We start from the raw sequence: 16,212 nt of genomic DNA, 5'->3' as shown, positions 1-16,212 counted from the left end.
TGTCTCTATCCAATTTGGAAAAGAATGGCAGTCTGTACTGTATGGGTGTGTGTGTGTGTGTGTGTGTGTGTGTGTGTGTGTGTTAGTGTGTGTGTGCGTGTGTGTGTGTGTGTGTTAGTGTGTGTGTGTGTGTGTGTATGTGTGTGTATGTGTGTGTGTGTGTGTGTGTGTGTTAGTGTGTGTGTGTGTTAGTGTGTGTGTGTGTGTGTGTGTGTGTGTGTGTCGTAGGTTTATCTGCATGGGGAAGAAGGTAAGAGTAGAGTGAGTCTGTGTGTGCAGCGTGAATACAAAGGAGATTTCAGTGAAGTGTAGTGGGAGGCAGAGAGACGGACGAGGTGTGATGAGGGAGATCATTGGTGGAGTGATGCACACATTTAGAACAGAGATGGGTTTTGTTTTGGAAAAAGAAGAATTGATTGTGAAGAGGTGCTTCTCCACGCCATCAGGTAGGAGTGACTTCGGGAATTAAAGAGAAAGTGAGCAAACTCATAATTGACAGACAGCGCCAGTATGATATAAAGTGTTTGAACGTAAGCTGCTGTCAGACATTTTGTTCCGGATTCACAGCAAGGGAGTGTTGACGAATGTAAATAAAAAACTCTGCTTACCGCAGCGGAATTATTGTCCATACATGTCCCGCCTCCCGCCGCTCAAAAGTCAACAGTAGCCGACCAATCATTGACAGGCTCCTGTTTGTCTCAGACGATAAAGAGATACCTCAGCCGTGAGACATGTGACCACCGTGTCACCGTGCTCTGCTTTAACAAACCTTTTGACTGGAGATATCACCAAGTGGCCGCAACACAACACTAGTCATTTAGAACTGTTTTGTGCTTTCAACAACACAAACACGCTAAAATCGCACAGAAATTTCCCTGGTGCGTGTAAATTTTAATGTAAAGGTTATTATACTATCAAATTTATTTTTTATATTTTTAAAACTATATTAAGGAAATACTTAATGGGTCCCATGTTATTGCTCATGCCATCAGGGTGAACTTTAATTGACAATAATTTATGCAAATATGCTTTATATTATTGGTTTGGTGTTAGCATAGGTAGTTGCAGGTGTAGTCCCAAGTCAAAGCACTGAACCTAAAATGCATAACCCATTTTGTATTGACTGCAGCACAGTCGTTATATCTACATGTGAAAAACTGGGGCATCATCTGTTCTGTCTGCTTGTCCAATTATTCTTTGGAAAATCTGTAAAAATGTCAAAAGAAATCTCACAATGTTAAAGAAGGCGATGAAAAACGTCCTGGATCGGCATCTCTGTCGAGGACCACACCAACATTTTATGTGCCATCCAATTTTTGTAGAAATCTTTCAATAGATTTTGCATAATCCTGCTGACAAACAAACAAACAAACCGACGAACAAACCAATGGACCAGGACGAAAACTTAACCTCCTTGGCGATGGTGAAGAAGTTCAATGAATTAAACTTGCGTGGGCTCTGGCTATCGGTGCATCATTCTGAAATGTGGGAAAAAAAGGGGGGAGTGTCACATCAGACCTGTTTGTGAAGTGAAGCCCCGTGCACAGTCCTGCAGTGAGCGAGCTCTGCATCACACCACTTCAACCACTGAATCCACTTACAGCTAAAAGCAGGTGGGCTTCTCTCCTCCCCACCACTATAGGTTGAGATGTACCTCTGGAGAGGAGTCCCCTGTGTCCCCCTCTGCAACCTGACCCACGCAATAACCCCCCCTCCTCTCCGGTTCCCCCTCAAAGGTTACAGGTAAATGGAGTAATCTCCTGGCCCATCGCCCCCTCTCTCTGCATGGATGAAACCAAAACCCCCCGTTGCAACTTTCAGACCCCCATCTTGCCCACTCCCAACAAGGCCTACCTCTCTCTCTCTCTCTCTCTCTCTCTCTCTCTCTCTCTCTCTCTCTCTCTCTCCTTCGCTCCCTGTCCTCCTATCTAATCACAGTCCATTAGCCGCCCCATTAAAATTCTTTTGTCCAATTTGGAAGGAATGCTACCCTCGTGGAAAAACAGAATGAAGCCACAATAGAGCCTTTTCAAATCGCGCTCGACTTTTATTACTGCGAATCGCTGAGGAGTGCCACCCACCTCCAAGCACTGTGTCTTCCAGTCCCCTACTGTTCGCCCTGTGTGTGTGTGTGTGTGTGTGTGTGTGTACATATTACCTTTAGGCTACGAAGAGACCAAAAATTACAAAACAATATGTTTAAACCAGTCAGAACATGTGATGGTACATGGTGCTAACCACTTTCTCGTTTAGCTGCTATTCAAGCCATAGACTGTAAATAAAGACCATTTGGAGCGAGAGCCTCTGCAGTAGCGATCGAGGTCCCTCAGGACTGTTCGTGCCGTAGAAAGACGTAACGAACAAGGAGGAAAAACGGTGAAATAACACGAGAGGGGATTTCGAGGTTAGAACTGTAACCGTAGGCAAGTGTTTACAATTTTAAAAGTACGGCTGGTCGTCAAGCTGTGACTGATAAGAACCGATTTCCAGCAGCGTTTCCAGACTTCTCTGTCTTAGCTGCTTGAAAACTCGGGAGTTAACGTAGCAGCAGCGGCGATGTGTTTCAAAACTACACCGTAGAAATGTGGATGTACCTGAAAAAGAAAAAGAACCAGAAATCTTCCCTTTGCAATTTCCACTATCCCGTTCCACCTGGGCAATGCGTCATGGTCATGGTGAGCATCTTGTCTCATCTCTGGGACTGTCTGTACAGTGAGACAACTCACAGTGTGCGGTCACGTTTGCAGCCGTCTGTGAGTGTCAGTGATCCCAGCATCATATGATGAGGATGATGTAGAACCTCTCAGAGACTCACAGACTGTCTCACTGAGTGAGGACGAGTGGAGTTGAGTTTAACCCACCAGATTGTGGGAAATCCTCAAAAGAGGATACGCATGAGATCCAAAAAGTACATACTGATTCCTGACACACACACACACACACTCACACACACAGGCTTATCTGTCAGCTTTCTGGGACACAGGCTGCAGACGACAGGCAGGTATGACAGGCCAAGACATGTCGATAACAGATAGGACTGGCCATTTGACAGATGGGGTGTGCGTGTGTGTGTGTGTCTGAGAGTGTGTGTGTGTGTGTGTGCGCGCGCGCCACATTACCCACGTTATGGGGACTTGTCTTCCTTATGGGGAAAAAAAGTCCTCATATGTAAATCATTAAATGTTAAGGTGAAAGCCTGTTGTAAGGTCAGGGTAAGTCTCCAGGAAATGAACGTCTGAATGTCATGTCCTCCGAGGTCATGGAGAGAAAACTATGGCTCAGGAGGCGGAGCGGGTCGACCACTCAAGGGAAGGTTGTGGTTGAATATGAGACTGTACGTGAATATGGATTCAAAACTCTGGGTTCAGAAAGTGTTTCTGAAATGACCAGCAGAGGGCGACTCAACTGGTTGCTAGAAGAAGAAGTCAGTCTATGAGAAAATGACTCTACTTCTCACTTGATTTAAAAAGCAGCTAAGGTATTTATGTTCTCAATCTCTAGTTTCACGTCTTCTCCAGTACAGCATGATGTTGATTTTGTAAGTTACTCATTTAGAGTAAAAGAAAAATCACTGTATGCATTGGAATGTAGGTGGACGTGCAGTTTCCTTGATTTTGCTCAGCTCCACCCTCTTGTCCAAATATGGTTAGTTCTGGTTAAAAATAGTAAAAAAAAAAAGATGGCGCCAGCTAAAATGCCAAAGTTCAAACCAACATCTCACACACCAATGGGTTGCCACTCCGATGCCAGCGTGTCCTGTCCACTCCTGTCCGGATTTTACTCGAGCAAAAAAAAAACTGAACCCCAGATTGCCCCTGATGTGAAAGGGATGTATGAGTAGAGAAGTGCTATAAATAGAATTACTGTACCCATGTGACCTGTGATGTGAAGCGTTTTGATTGGTGGCAAGGCGACACACTGTGTGTCTGAGTGTGTGAGACAGACTGAGCGGCAAAGAGAACAAAATTTCACGGACAGTGAGAATAAACAATTAGACACACGTAGAACGTTCTTCTACGTGAACGCTGTCTATATTGGCGGGTGTATTGACTGTGTGTGTGTGTGTGTATGTGTGTGTGTGTGTGTGTGTGTGTCAATGCTTGTCATTTTGCAGTGCTCACGGGTGCGAGGCTTCCATTACACCTTCCACACATTAATTACTAAAATGAGGCCAGCACTCACAGGAGGGGGCTTTCCATTACCAGTTCCCTAATATGTTACAAAAGGGTACGTGTGTGTGTGTGTGCGTGTGTGTGTGTGTGTGTGTGTGTGTGTGTGTGTGTGTAATCCTATCATAGCTACACTGAATGGTGTGTTTAGTAGCACTAATGCATTAGGTGTTGTGCTGTTTGTCCATTAACTTAACACTTAAAAGCAGATTATTAAAACGAGGATGTATTAAGTGGCTTAGGAAATAGCTTGGATGTCACTGCATGTGTGTGAGCACGCGTGTGACAATGAGTAGGCGAGATGCGGCCGTTTGAATAACCCCTGTGTGTGAATGCGAGTGGGTGAGAAAGGTGAAAAACAGGACGACATTGAGAAAAAGTCCCAGCATTTACTTGTGTGTGTGTGTGTGTGTGTGTGTGTGTGTGTGTGTGTGTGTGTGTGTGTGTGTTTCCTATTATATCGTAAGCCTAGATGTAATCCAGAGCAGGAAGCAGGACAGGGCGTTACAGTAGGTGTTAAAGCTCCACTGCTTCTCTGAAACACTGCTGTTGACTGTTTCACTCAGTGCCCGCTAATATGGAGCCCCCTATTGAGTTTCAGTGCTGCGGCCCACAGAGCACCTTGCAGCCGTCATCGTCGGAGTAGACAGCCAACCAACTGTACGCTCAAGGTCGCTGTGTGCGGAGACGCGGCGACCGGGCGTGCCGGTGCGTTCATAAAGATGTGAGACCGTGTGCAGCAGTGCATTGATACCTGAAGGATAGAGCAATGTTTCTGTGAAGTGTCAGCCATGTTGAAGAAATGATTCAATTAAAGAAAAAATAAAACATGTTAAGACCCAGGCACCTGCGCTTATAGCACATATGCTAATTCCAATATAAAAGTTGCCTCATCACTGGTTTTGAATTATTACAAAGTAAAATGTTCCACAGCAGATGTTTGGCGGAGATCAGAGTTTCGGCTCCATCTGGCTATGTTTTCTCCTGACATTCATCCCACTCTTGACAATTGGGAAATTGCACGACACGTTACCTTTACACACACACACACACACACACACACACACACACACCTCCGTGCGCGGTATTGCTGAATCTGTCCAAAAGACAACAATGTGATACATCACAACATGTCAAGAACTTCCTGTAATACGGCCGTGCCATTGTAAAAGATGCTCATTTACTTCCTATACGCCGACGACCACCACGCGCGGGGGCCAGCTGTCTCTTCAAAGAACAAGACACGTCAACAGGATTTCTCTGGCAGGCCCGTCGGAAAGAGTCCGGACCGCTGGACAACCACCTGTCAACAAGAGCTCAGAGCTTTGTCACCCATCTCCTCCCTTTCCCAGACCTGATAACGATGGTGGTTTGTTTGACGGTGGTGCTGGTGTGTAGGTGAGAGCGAGCCTGTTGGTCCATCGTAATACTTTTCACTCTCTTTGACAGGAGACAGTGTTAGCTGCTGCGTTGTTATCCTGGGCTCTAATGAGCGCGTCCCAGTGTCATGAGCCAAACAACTTCTCTTGTCACTACTGACCAGAGAGCAGCTCCGACATATATATCGCTCTTAAAGGGGCAGTTAGCAATTTTTGGACAAAAAGCCTGTCTCTCTCTTTGTTGTTGTTGTGATTTCACTGCTCTGGAGTCTGACGCACTGACCACTAGGCCAAAACCGCAGAGTAGCTGAGCATCCCGCTAGCTCATCTCTTCAGGTGTCGACGAGTGATGTTTTACAATCTGTTCTGTTGTGTGGTGCGGTCCGCACCATTTTTTAAAATTGTTTTTCATTTACAGAGCCTGGTTTGAGCCAAAAACCCAGATTTTTTCCTGTGTACACACAAAAGCGACAGCTAACGGACAGTGAGGAAATATTCGCAGATTTTTACAAAACGTGTATCGCTTTAGAATGACTTATTGCCCCTTTAACTACACCTTGCCCATACATTACATTACATTCATTCATTTTGCTGACGCTTTTTGTCCAAAGCGTTTTACAATCATTGAGGCAGGTAGCATTAAAGGCCTTGCCTAAGATCCTGAACTTGGATGACCTGGAATCGAACCCACGACATTCTGTACCAAAGTCAAAGGTGTAACCCACTGATAAGTACGTAAGCCACTTAGCTGCTCATACACATGCATAATGGTGTCTACGTGACTTAAAAGTCACCAGTCTACAGTCAACTTCTTAGATAATAACATGGAGTGTTACACCTTCGTATTTAAGTGCAATTTACCAACAAAATTAAAATGTGCCGAAGCTCCACCGGCCAAGAAACTAAGGCGGACGGACAGAGGTAAAAGTAAAGCTGACCTGATCCTGGGTCCGACTGCCAGTTGCTACCAGAGTGTTTATTGGAGGGCGGCTGGAGGAGGGGGAGGGTTCACACAGAAGCTCCGGAAGATCGGTGAGGACTAACGGCCTGATAACGACCGGCGTATTGGAGCTGGTGTGAGAGCAGAGGTGGTGGTGGTGGATGTCTGAGTACCCAGTTGATGTGCGACTGATTCTGGGGTAAAGTGTCTCTGCTAAGAGCCTGCTAGATGCACCACAGACAGAGTCATGTGCTCTGTTTTGAATCTCACTAAATGAGCCTCACGCCCGACAAAAAGCGCTGTAGGAACAATGGGAGCGTGTATTTGTTCCCCTCCGGTGGACTACCTACCCTTCTCTTCCCCCTGAGGGATCATTAAAGTTTCATCTCATCTGAAGTGTCGGAAAAGTTGCTTTGAGAGCACAATGTATAGCTCATTAATTTCCAAAGGGAAATACACGGTATTACACTGTATTTTTTTGTGGAGAATGAAGTATGAATTCAGTTTTTCTCCTGAATCATGCGAAGCCAAAGTGTCCGTTAGACATGAGGCTTGAGATTTATGTTTTCTGCTCCCACTGTGAAAATATTAAGCAGCATGACATCACTGCCATTAGTCTTTATTTGGAGTGAGTAAAGGCATATCAGGGAAATAAAGCATCTCGAGTGCTCGACTTTTAAAATATACACAAGCGATCCAGCGAAAATATGATTCTAGATAAACAAATGAGTCCAGCAACCTTATTGTGTTTCCTCTCACCACCGCTACACTTCCTTCTCTTGTTGACTTGCTATTTATTCATGCGTTTGTCAGGTGAAGAGCCCGTCATTTGAGAGTGTCTTCACTGCGGTGTCAAGGCACATATGCACACACACACACACACACACACACACACACACACACACACGCAAGTGAGCGAACCCCAGCTGCTGTCGAAGCTCGTGTGACATGACTGAAAGCTCCAGGACATCTACACAAGGTTACTTCCGCGTTACGTCATTTTCGTTTTGAAATGTATCACTGCTGCATACTTTCACGCCTGCCATCCACGGGCACCCAAAACGGAGACGTGTGGAAACGCTGCTGGCGCCTCAGCTTTCGCTTCATGATCGGTTCCTATCAGTCGCGACTCGCCCGAGCTGAGGGCCCAGCGCTCGTTCGGACGGAGATTGTTTTCGTTTTAAAGCGTCATTTTAAAGGGGAAACGTAGTGGTGTGGCTGTGGCCTAAATTGACCTTGACATGAGATTGTTTTGTCAACGGTTCTTGAAAATGGCTTTTCATTAGTTCTACACTGGCTTGTCACCGTCGAATGTTTAACACAAATAAAAACCCGAGAGGGGGGACGTGATCTGGATTCGCCCCCCTCAAAGTAGCACATAGAGAAGTCCAGTTCCTGACATTCATCACCCACGTGTTGAACTTTCCAGCCGAGCATCGGAAGCGCGAGCTAAGTAGCTCGTCGAGCCGCATATGAAGCGTGAACCGGGGGCTTTACACAGCACGTTTTCAAATCAGGCTTTGTTATTGCAGGAGGCCGAGGAGGAGGAGAACAGACGCTTTGCTTATTCAATCACGCCTGTCACGCCCCTCGACCACAAGCTCACTACTGCCACCCCACACTCCGGAGCGTGCACCGTCTTCGACAGGCTCTGACCTACTGTGTGTGTGTGTGTGTGTGTGTGTGTGTGTGTTGCAGAAAAGATACATCTGGCATCGGGTGCTAATCTAAGCCAGGTGGTGGAAGACCCCGTCGCTGTTGTCATGAATGTGACAACAAACTGTCAGGCACCTAACACCCCACACTGACCCCACAATGAGGAGGAAATGTGTTTGTTGATAACTTCTGGGGTGTGTGTGCGTGCGTGTGTGTGTCCTTGATCTCCCTATCCACAGAAGCCCACCCATAACTTGGCACACTGGGGCGATCAGGCTCCTGGTGGAGTGTCAACGGGTGTCAGAGGGATCTTTACCTACCATGACAGATGGGAGTGGGGTCACAAAGAGCCACCATTGACCAGTACAGCACAGTACAGCACACACACACACACACACACACACACACACGCACGCGCACACAGACTTTATCTGTCTGTTTCAGTACTAGACTTTGTACAGGCTATTTGATCCCTCAAATCATCGTCCCCACTCGTATCTATTTTATCTCCATCGTTCACGACTTAATGTCATGGTTCCTGAGACTGATGCTCATTCTTGAGTGCATTTGTCAAAGTGATATTTCTTTTTTCCCCACGACTCAATTTGAAAGCAATTATGGCACTCAGGGTGGCTTCATCCGCCACGGCCAAGCAAAACATGTCTAGTCTAGCTCACATAATAAAAGAAAAATAAAAGGGAAAAGGAAGTAATCTGATAATCAGCACCACGCTCCAAGATCTCGTCGCCATAAATGTGTGTCCGATTTTTTTGTACATCGAGATCCAAACATTTAATGAGGAAACTGACGAATATGTCAGAAAATTTTGATTTTGCTATGTAAAGGAAAGTGATTAAAAAAAATTGATCTGCGCCTTTAACCAAATCTGCAGATTAAACAAACAAAGCAACCAACTAGAATGGCTCAGTAGAGCTCACACCTCCACTAAGACCCAACGGCCCTGAAAAATTCAAACAAGCTGCACCAAATTGCGCACACTCATCGGTCACCTCAATATTCAAGATTTAAAAAAAAATCCAGATCCATGAATGAATCCCTGGAAAATCTGTGAAGATGTAAAATGCAAAAAGTAGTTTTTTTATAATCCACGCCAAAATTTTATGTTACCTTGACCCATGTACCATCCTTCCACCAAGTTGGTGGTGAAAACACCACTTCAGCACTGAAAGAGAAGTTCCACCTCCTGCTCTGATTAGCTAAACATTTTAATAAACATATACACAAATATTTTCACAAATAAAATAAGCAAAATCAAAGAGCATGCTTTCTACTGAATCACTATTGTGAAGGCTCCGGTTCAGACGTGGTTCACACAAATTATTTTTGCACTATCACACCGAACAGGGGGCGGCACAAAAGGATAATGATTCCTAATTCTGCTGAGCGCTTATCATTTAGGAAGTAGTGAATGAACGAGGGGATAGCTGTGGGTTACATAAGTCCGCTGCCCTCTTCCTGTTGGCAGAGGTTCGTTCTTTATCTTTGAAAAATGTAGTTTCAAGTCCTGCACTGTCGCACACACACCAGAATGTTCCTCCGCGCTGGCGTCAGCAGCAGCGTCCAACAAAAACGAACAGTCGGCTGTGAAACTCCCTGCAGCACCGTGACTCAGTTTTGGTTGGCATGGTGGAATACTCCAGCCCCCCCCCGTCTGCAACATCCTGACTCGCAGGGCGGCTGTTGCTGCTGCCGCTGCTGCCGTGGCAGCGGGCCAGGCGGCAGCGGCACAATGAGCCTTGGCCTTCGCTTTCTGCCGCTGCATTAACTCAGTGCTGCTTTGACTCTGATAACATGTTACGTAAATGCAAAGCAATCCGTTCTGTCGACTGTGCATGTTTAGTGGGAGTTTGATTACAAATACAGTTCTTGGCTCTTACGGCAGGCCGAGCTGTGGGCGATTCCTCCGGGCGCAGCGAGGAGAGAAGGAAAGAAAAACCAACCGCTGCCACAACTCGTCCATCATGACGCCAGAACATGATGTGAGTAGAACCTGATCCAAATATTGTACTGAACCTGCCTCCCGGTGATACTGTTAACGTCGAGGTGACTTGCTGGAAACAACCGTGTTTACTGGAGCTCATGTGCAGTCTGTAAAACATTCGTTAATGGAGGATTTTGGCAGATCTGCTTAAATATCTCGTTGCTGCACATTTGATTGACTTGGTTTGGAGCTGATGCATTTCCACGTGAAGAAATAACTGCAGGATATAATTTCTAAACGTTGCATACTCTTTTTCTAAGTGGGGATTTACAGGCTAGAAGAGTCTTTATGTGCTTCATCTAATATTAAGAAAATTCAAAAGAAAAAAAGAAGGAAAATTAACTAATCTTCAACAAGTCTGTAACGTGTTCATTATGAAGAAATCATCTCTTCATTTGCAGCGGGACTGTCACATCTCTCATCTGCTAATAACGGCTCTGGAGCTGATGGCCAAACAGAGATGACAGCCTCTTTGTGTCCCTGAACTGCCTCCCAAACAAATCCGACTGGCTCCCTGTGAAATCCATTCATGGAGCCATTAATGTAATTGTGTCGTATGGCATGTATGAAATCAACAACAATGCCGCGCCGCCGTAGGCCATTTAGAAAGTGATGGACTGACACGCTGAATTGAAAGGGGACGGAGGGACGGGAATGCGCGGGGAAAAGGGAAAGACAGCTGCGATGACAGAGGTTTGTGTGAAATGAAGACAGGTGGGTTACACAGGCAGGGGGGCGGGCTCTCTGGCACATTTAGGATGGGGAAGTCTTTCACAAAAAAATGACAGGAAGAAATTAACAAGAGTCTACAACCAAACCAATGACTCTGTCAGGCTGTACTCAGGGACGCAGGGTTTTTTTTTTCAAATGCTAACATGCTCACACAAACAAAGCAAGCTGACGTTAAGCAGGACTAATGTTTAGCAATGGTCATCATCTTGAAATTTGCATTTTCGACAAGTTTCCAGGGTCACAAGAGACAGTACAAAAACTGACATCAGTGAGTCAAGTAAACAGATTCATACCATAGACTGTAGATAAAGATGGACGACATGACAGCTCCCCCAAAGTGAAGCCAAATCATCTTGATTGGCCCCTGGTGGCTGGCTGCAGTATAGGTTGTAAACTCCGCCTCCTCCATGTTAGTGGATGGGACATGGACCAAACTAAAAAGGTAAAAAAACATGGTTTTTGTTTGTTAGTTCTTATCACACTGATTTATGTTCAAGTGCTCATGCTTCTGATGAGTTTAGCTAATTTCCCCTACAAATGGTGTATAGTTCACAATTACATTAGGGATTTGAAGCTACAGTGTTCAATATTTTGAAGAACTTATTCACCGAAATTTTATAGATTGTCCATAACTATCTGTTCATATATGTATCATCACCTGAAACAAAGAACCAAGGTATTTTCATCAACTGTGAATGAGTTAAATATAGTTGCATGAGGTGGACCCGACCTCCGTGCGAGTCTACATTGCTACGTCGTGTTGAACACGGTTGTTGCAAGAAACGGTTCCAGAATACATCGCAATCACGTTGAATTTCCACCACTGTCGGACACCGGAAATGAAATCAGCAGTGCACCACCATACAGTGTCCCCTGTCGGGTGCTCAGTTGGTTGCGGTTTGCAGCTTTACCACCAGATGCCGCCAGAAAATTAAAAAAAATTACACACTGGCATGACCCAAGGAAGAACCCATTACATTTTGGAGTTGATCCGGCTAAACGGGCAGATCCAGGATTTAGTTTTTCACTTTCTTTAACAAGGCGGGGAGATGCTCTTCCACTTGATCTAGTGGGGGAAATATCTATGGCAGTCCATCCAAAAGCTGTTGAGATATTTCACTCTGGACCAAGTGATCCAACCAACAGACGAGGGTTAACACCTTTTCTCTGACCTTTTCAGCCATGCTAAAACGAACCAGGTGCTTGATGAAGTGATGCTGTAGGACCATTTAAGCGAGGGACCGTTCGACTGTAGGTTTTTTTTCCGGTTTATGTTTTGGCAAATGCTTTATGGAAACAATTCTAATATGACATGGATACAATAAGTTAGCTAAAGATGAAATTAACAAGAAATAAAGAGCAGCCTCTGACATTTTAGGTATACTCTAGTTTCTTATCACACTGATGTCGTCCATCTTTATACACAGTCTCTGATATCAGCATGTTTTCTTGCACCCACAGTCGCGGACATCCTGAAATTCAAGAACGTGTACGGTACATTAATCTGAAAAGTACAAAAAAATAGGAATACCGGCCAACCAAACAGCCGCGCCGCCAACCACATAGCCCCTAAGAAATGACACAAGGTCAAAACTGAAGCGCATCATCTCGTGTCCTTGTCATGTCTGTGTTACGGGTTAGCGCTCTGACAGCGGTGCACCGGTGTTGCGCCGCTTTTAATGATAACCCAACGCTCTCCCAGGGTTAGAGTCATTTACTAGGCCCGTTCTCCAGCCTCGTTCCTCAGTAACAAAACACAGCCGCCATCCCTCAGTGGCACATAACCCAGAGTAGCAGAGACAGGTCATATTTATCACACTAAGCCAATGGTAAATGACTCGGGCCAGAACATTCTCTCACACATACATACACTTCCAGCACATGATCAGTGGAGGCAGGAGCAGCACTTGTAAAATGTAAAACAGGGGAATGGCTGACACCAGGGGCTAGTTGTAATGTTGAAAGAGTAATAGCAGGCTGCAGCAGAAACATGCTCATGGTTCAGCACTTACAGGTTTTGTACAAATATGTTGCTTGTAAGAAATTCTCCCAAAACCAGTATAGACAATGTATTTCACTCCAACGTCGGGTAAAAAAGATTCCTTTTTTTGCCCAAACACCTGCAAAACCACCAGCCTACTTAAAAAGTATCAACGTACTAAATGACGTGGTACTGTGAGCATGTCAGCATTGTCATTATAGCATGCTGCCATTAGCATTTAGCTCAAAGAACAGTCTAACAGACCTGTTACCGTGGCACACTACTCAAGGTTCCTCTTGCGCTGTCATTGGCGCTCTCACTGCCAGTCACAGCACAGTTCACACTACAGGATTTGGGCTCGCCGGCGAGGCACTTTGATCGCGTCGTGGCATAGGTAATTCGCACGTAGCAATCGAGCCCTGATTTATAGCAGATTTTCCTCCGATTTGGGGTTTTGTCGGCTAGCTCCAGAATTCTGAATTTTAAATCTGGCCTAAAAAACGTAGAGTGTGAACTCAGCTTATGTCTCGAGTTGATGTGGGCTGAACACACACCTGTACAGTTCCAGTAATGTGCAAGCAATTGCCGTTTCTTCCTTTTGTTTCCCTGCAGGCGTTTTCATTCTCACCTCCATGGGTTTTATCGCACCAATCCAGAGCTACTTCCTTAATCATGTAATACAGATAGCGATACTATCACTATCACTAAAAGCCAATCTGTTGGTGTGTGTCTTTACCCTCTCTCACTTTCGCGCACGTTACACTGTATCCACAGTCACTCTCTTCCCATGAGGCTGCGTTACAGTCCTATACGTCAGTGTCAACTGTGGCCATATGGCACTTCTTAGAGCATTGGCAGTGGGTGTCAGTCACAAACCAGCCGTTGGGGACGGGCCCACGGGCAACTGACAGATGACAATTACACGCCGTTTAAACTCCACTGACAGAGGCAGAAAGAGGGAGGGAGAGCTGTAGGCAGGAGCCTATGAATCTTTAATTTTGTTGGGAAAGTATGTACATTGTGGATTATAAAGAGAAAGTGTAAGTGTGTTAGGTTAGTACGTAAATGAAACTGGTTGTTACTGTTGATTCTTTGGTGTGGAACAGTATTAGAGTCAGGCATTAGGAAAAATTAAATAAATATTTTATTTTCCATTTTGTATTTCAAGGATAAAGTGGAAATGTCGAGAACAAAATAGAAATGTTGAGAATGAAGTCATTCTGATTTTATTCATGAAATAAATAAATAAAACATTCTTCCCCTTATTCGGATTTTATTTCGTGAATAACATCAGAATGTCAAGAATAAAACTGAATCAGAGGATGATCATTTTTAGGAATTATGAGAATCTTTTTTTTTTTTGAGAATGAAGTCAAACTAACCTGCGGTCCATCTTCTTCTCCTAAACAGACGCAGTTTTTTTGCACAATATCTTCAAAAACATAACGCCGATCACAAGCCTGTGGTTATGAGCTAAAAGAGAAACGAGACTGATTCTGCAGAACAATGTTTAACCAATTCATCTACACAAGACATTTTGAGCGGGCAATCACATGAAATCCTTAAAAAATTGAAATCCTTAAAACTTAATCTTGAAATTTCAAGTTTGTTCTCGACATTTGACTTTTTGCTCATTGTTATTCCACACTCATTTTATTCCACACGTTGGTTTAGAGCAGTGAGAAGCGATTCTCTCCAGCCCCTCTCTGTGTGGCTGCGTACGTGCGTTAGGCCAACACGAACGGCTGCCTCGGTCCGAGAGAACATCCTCATCTTCTGATCAATAATGCATCGTGTTCACTTCACCAGACTGGAGAAAGTGTGCGTGTACAAAATGTACACGAGCACGTGTGTGTGATCACTGCTCCTTATGGCCCACCCTCAGGACACCAGAGGAACAAAGGCGGCCGCATTCTCCTTGTCAGACGCCAACGGCTCCTTATTGACATCTTCTGCGTCTTCCTCCCTACTGTCGCCCCCCGTCCCACCGCCCCCTGCTGAGCTGCATCTCCCAGCCTTATTTAACATCAGAAAGGACCTGCTATCTTCAGTGCGTTACTATAAGTCCCGCGAGTCCTCCTCAGTCACTTACCAAACACTTAATCACGTTTTGGGATGTCGAACCCTCTCCACCAATATTACTAATCCTCCCCAAGCCACATAGCTTTTGTCTCCAGCTAAGACTGAAGCGTAAAGAGGCTTAGAGCCTTCCTGAGAGGCGCAGGCCCCGGTCTCCTGAAATTAGACTGAGCCCCTGTGACGAGTCCCATGTTGGAGGGATCCCCGTTTACTGCCATATCACGAAGTTACCCAGCAGCCATGTGTGGGTGCGCACAGTAAGTGCATAAACGTTCACATATCAGCACGAGCCTGTAAACGCAGCGTGTGTGTGTGTGTGCTGAGCAGTGTGTAGCACCCAGCATCACACACACAGGGTAATCAGTCTTAATTGGTTCGGTCTGATTATTATTTATTATCATTTCCTCCAAAGCCTTTTTTTTAGCAAGCCTCTGGATACACACTCAGGAAATAGATCGTAATTACTAATGGATGAAGACAAAATGCCGGGGTCGCCCGGGTTGTGTGTGTGTGTGTGTGTGTGTGTGTGAGAGAGAGAGAGAGAGAGTGTGACATGGGGGAAAAAGAAACAAAGAAAGAGGAAAGAAAGTGGTCCTTTTCATATTTATCCAACCGTTTCTTCCAAACTAGACAGTTGCGTGTTCGTGCGTAATTCCTCAACTCAGTACAAAGATGTTCTGTCAAGTCCACATCAAACAAACCAGATCCACGAAAAACCAGATGCTGCGAAACATTGTTGATGTTCAGTAGGGAAACACAGGAAAATGGAAAATAATGCCATGAAATATCAACGCTGCCAGGAATACGTGAATGCAGTCACAGGGTGTTTTACAGGAACCTACTTCCAAATAATGTAATGCCACGAGTCTGAAATGAATCCCCTCAGATTATTGCAAAAACTGCTGCAGCTCTTCAAGGATACGCACATACAGAGAAATATCATAAAACCACCTCTAACCCGACTTCTATGAGAATAGTAATAAATCCATCAATTAACTATGAGGGCCCACAGCAGAGCGATAACTCCACCAAGGCCCAACAGTCCTTACATTCAATCAAGCTGCACCAAATTGCACACAATCTTAGATATAAGTCCACTTAATACGCCTGTTTTTTTTTCATCAAGATCCATGAATCATTCCCTGGGAAATCTGAGAGAAAAAAATAAAAAAAAATAAAAAAAATGAAAAACAATAAGATTGTAAGTGATGAAAAACAAAAGGATTTGTCCAGATCCGCGACAGAATGTAATAGGTTCTTCCTCGGCCCAAATC

General features: G+C 44.9%; 1 long non-coding RNA gene across 2 annotated transcripts in view; it reads left to right on the top strand.

The window, feature by feature from the left end:
* LOC118299369 overlaps nucleotides 1–16,212 on the top strand; it is a 76,221-nt gene that overhangs the window by 38,018 nt on the left and 21,991 nt on the right. For both annotated transcript variants that reach the window (XR_007031692.1, XR_007031693.1), the window contains one exon: nucleotides 10,048–10,144. This is a non-coding gene — a long non-coding RNA (uncharacterized LOC118299369). The remainder of the gene's footprint in view (nucleotides 1–10,047; nucleotides 10,145–16,212) is intronic.

Source organism: Scophthalmus maximus, chromosome 11, assembly GCF_022379125.1.
Source record: "Scophthalmus maximus strain ysfricsl-2021 chromosome 11, ASM2237912v1, whole genome shotgun sequence".
In the NCBI taxonomy this organism is placed as follows: domain Eukaryota; kingdom Metazoa; phylum Chordata; class Actinopteri; order Pleuronectiformes; family Scophthalmidae; genus Scophthalmus; species Scophthalmus maximus.
The sequence above is the reverse complement of the archived record's forward strand: the minus strand, read 5'-3'. Positions and strand labels throughout refer to the sequence as shown.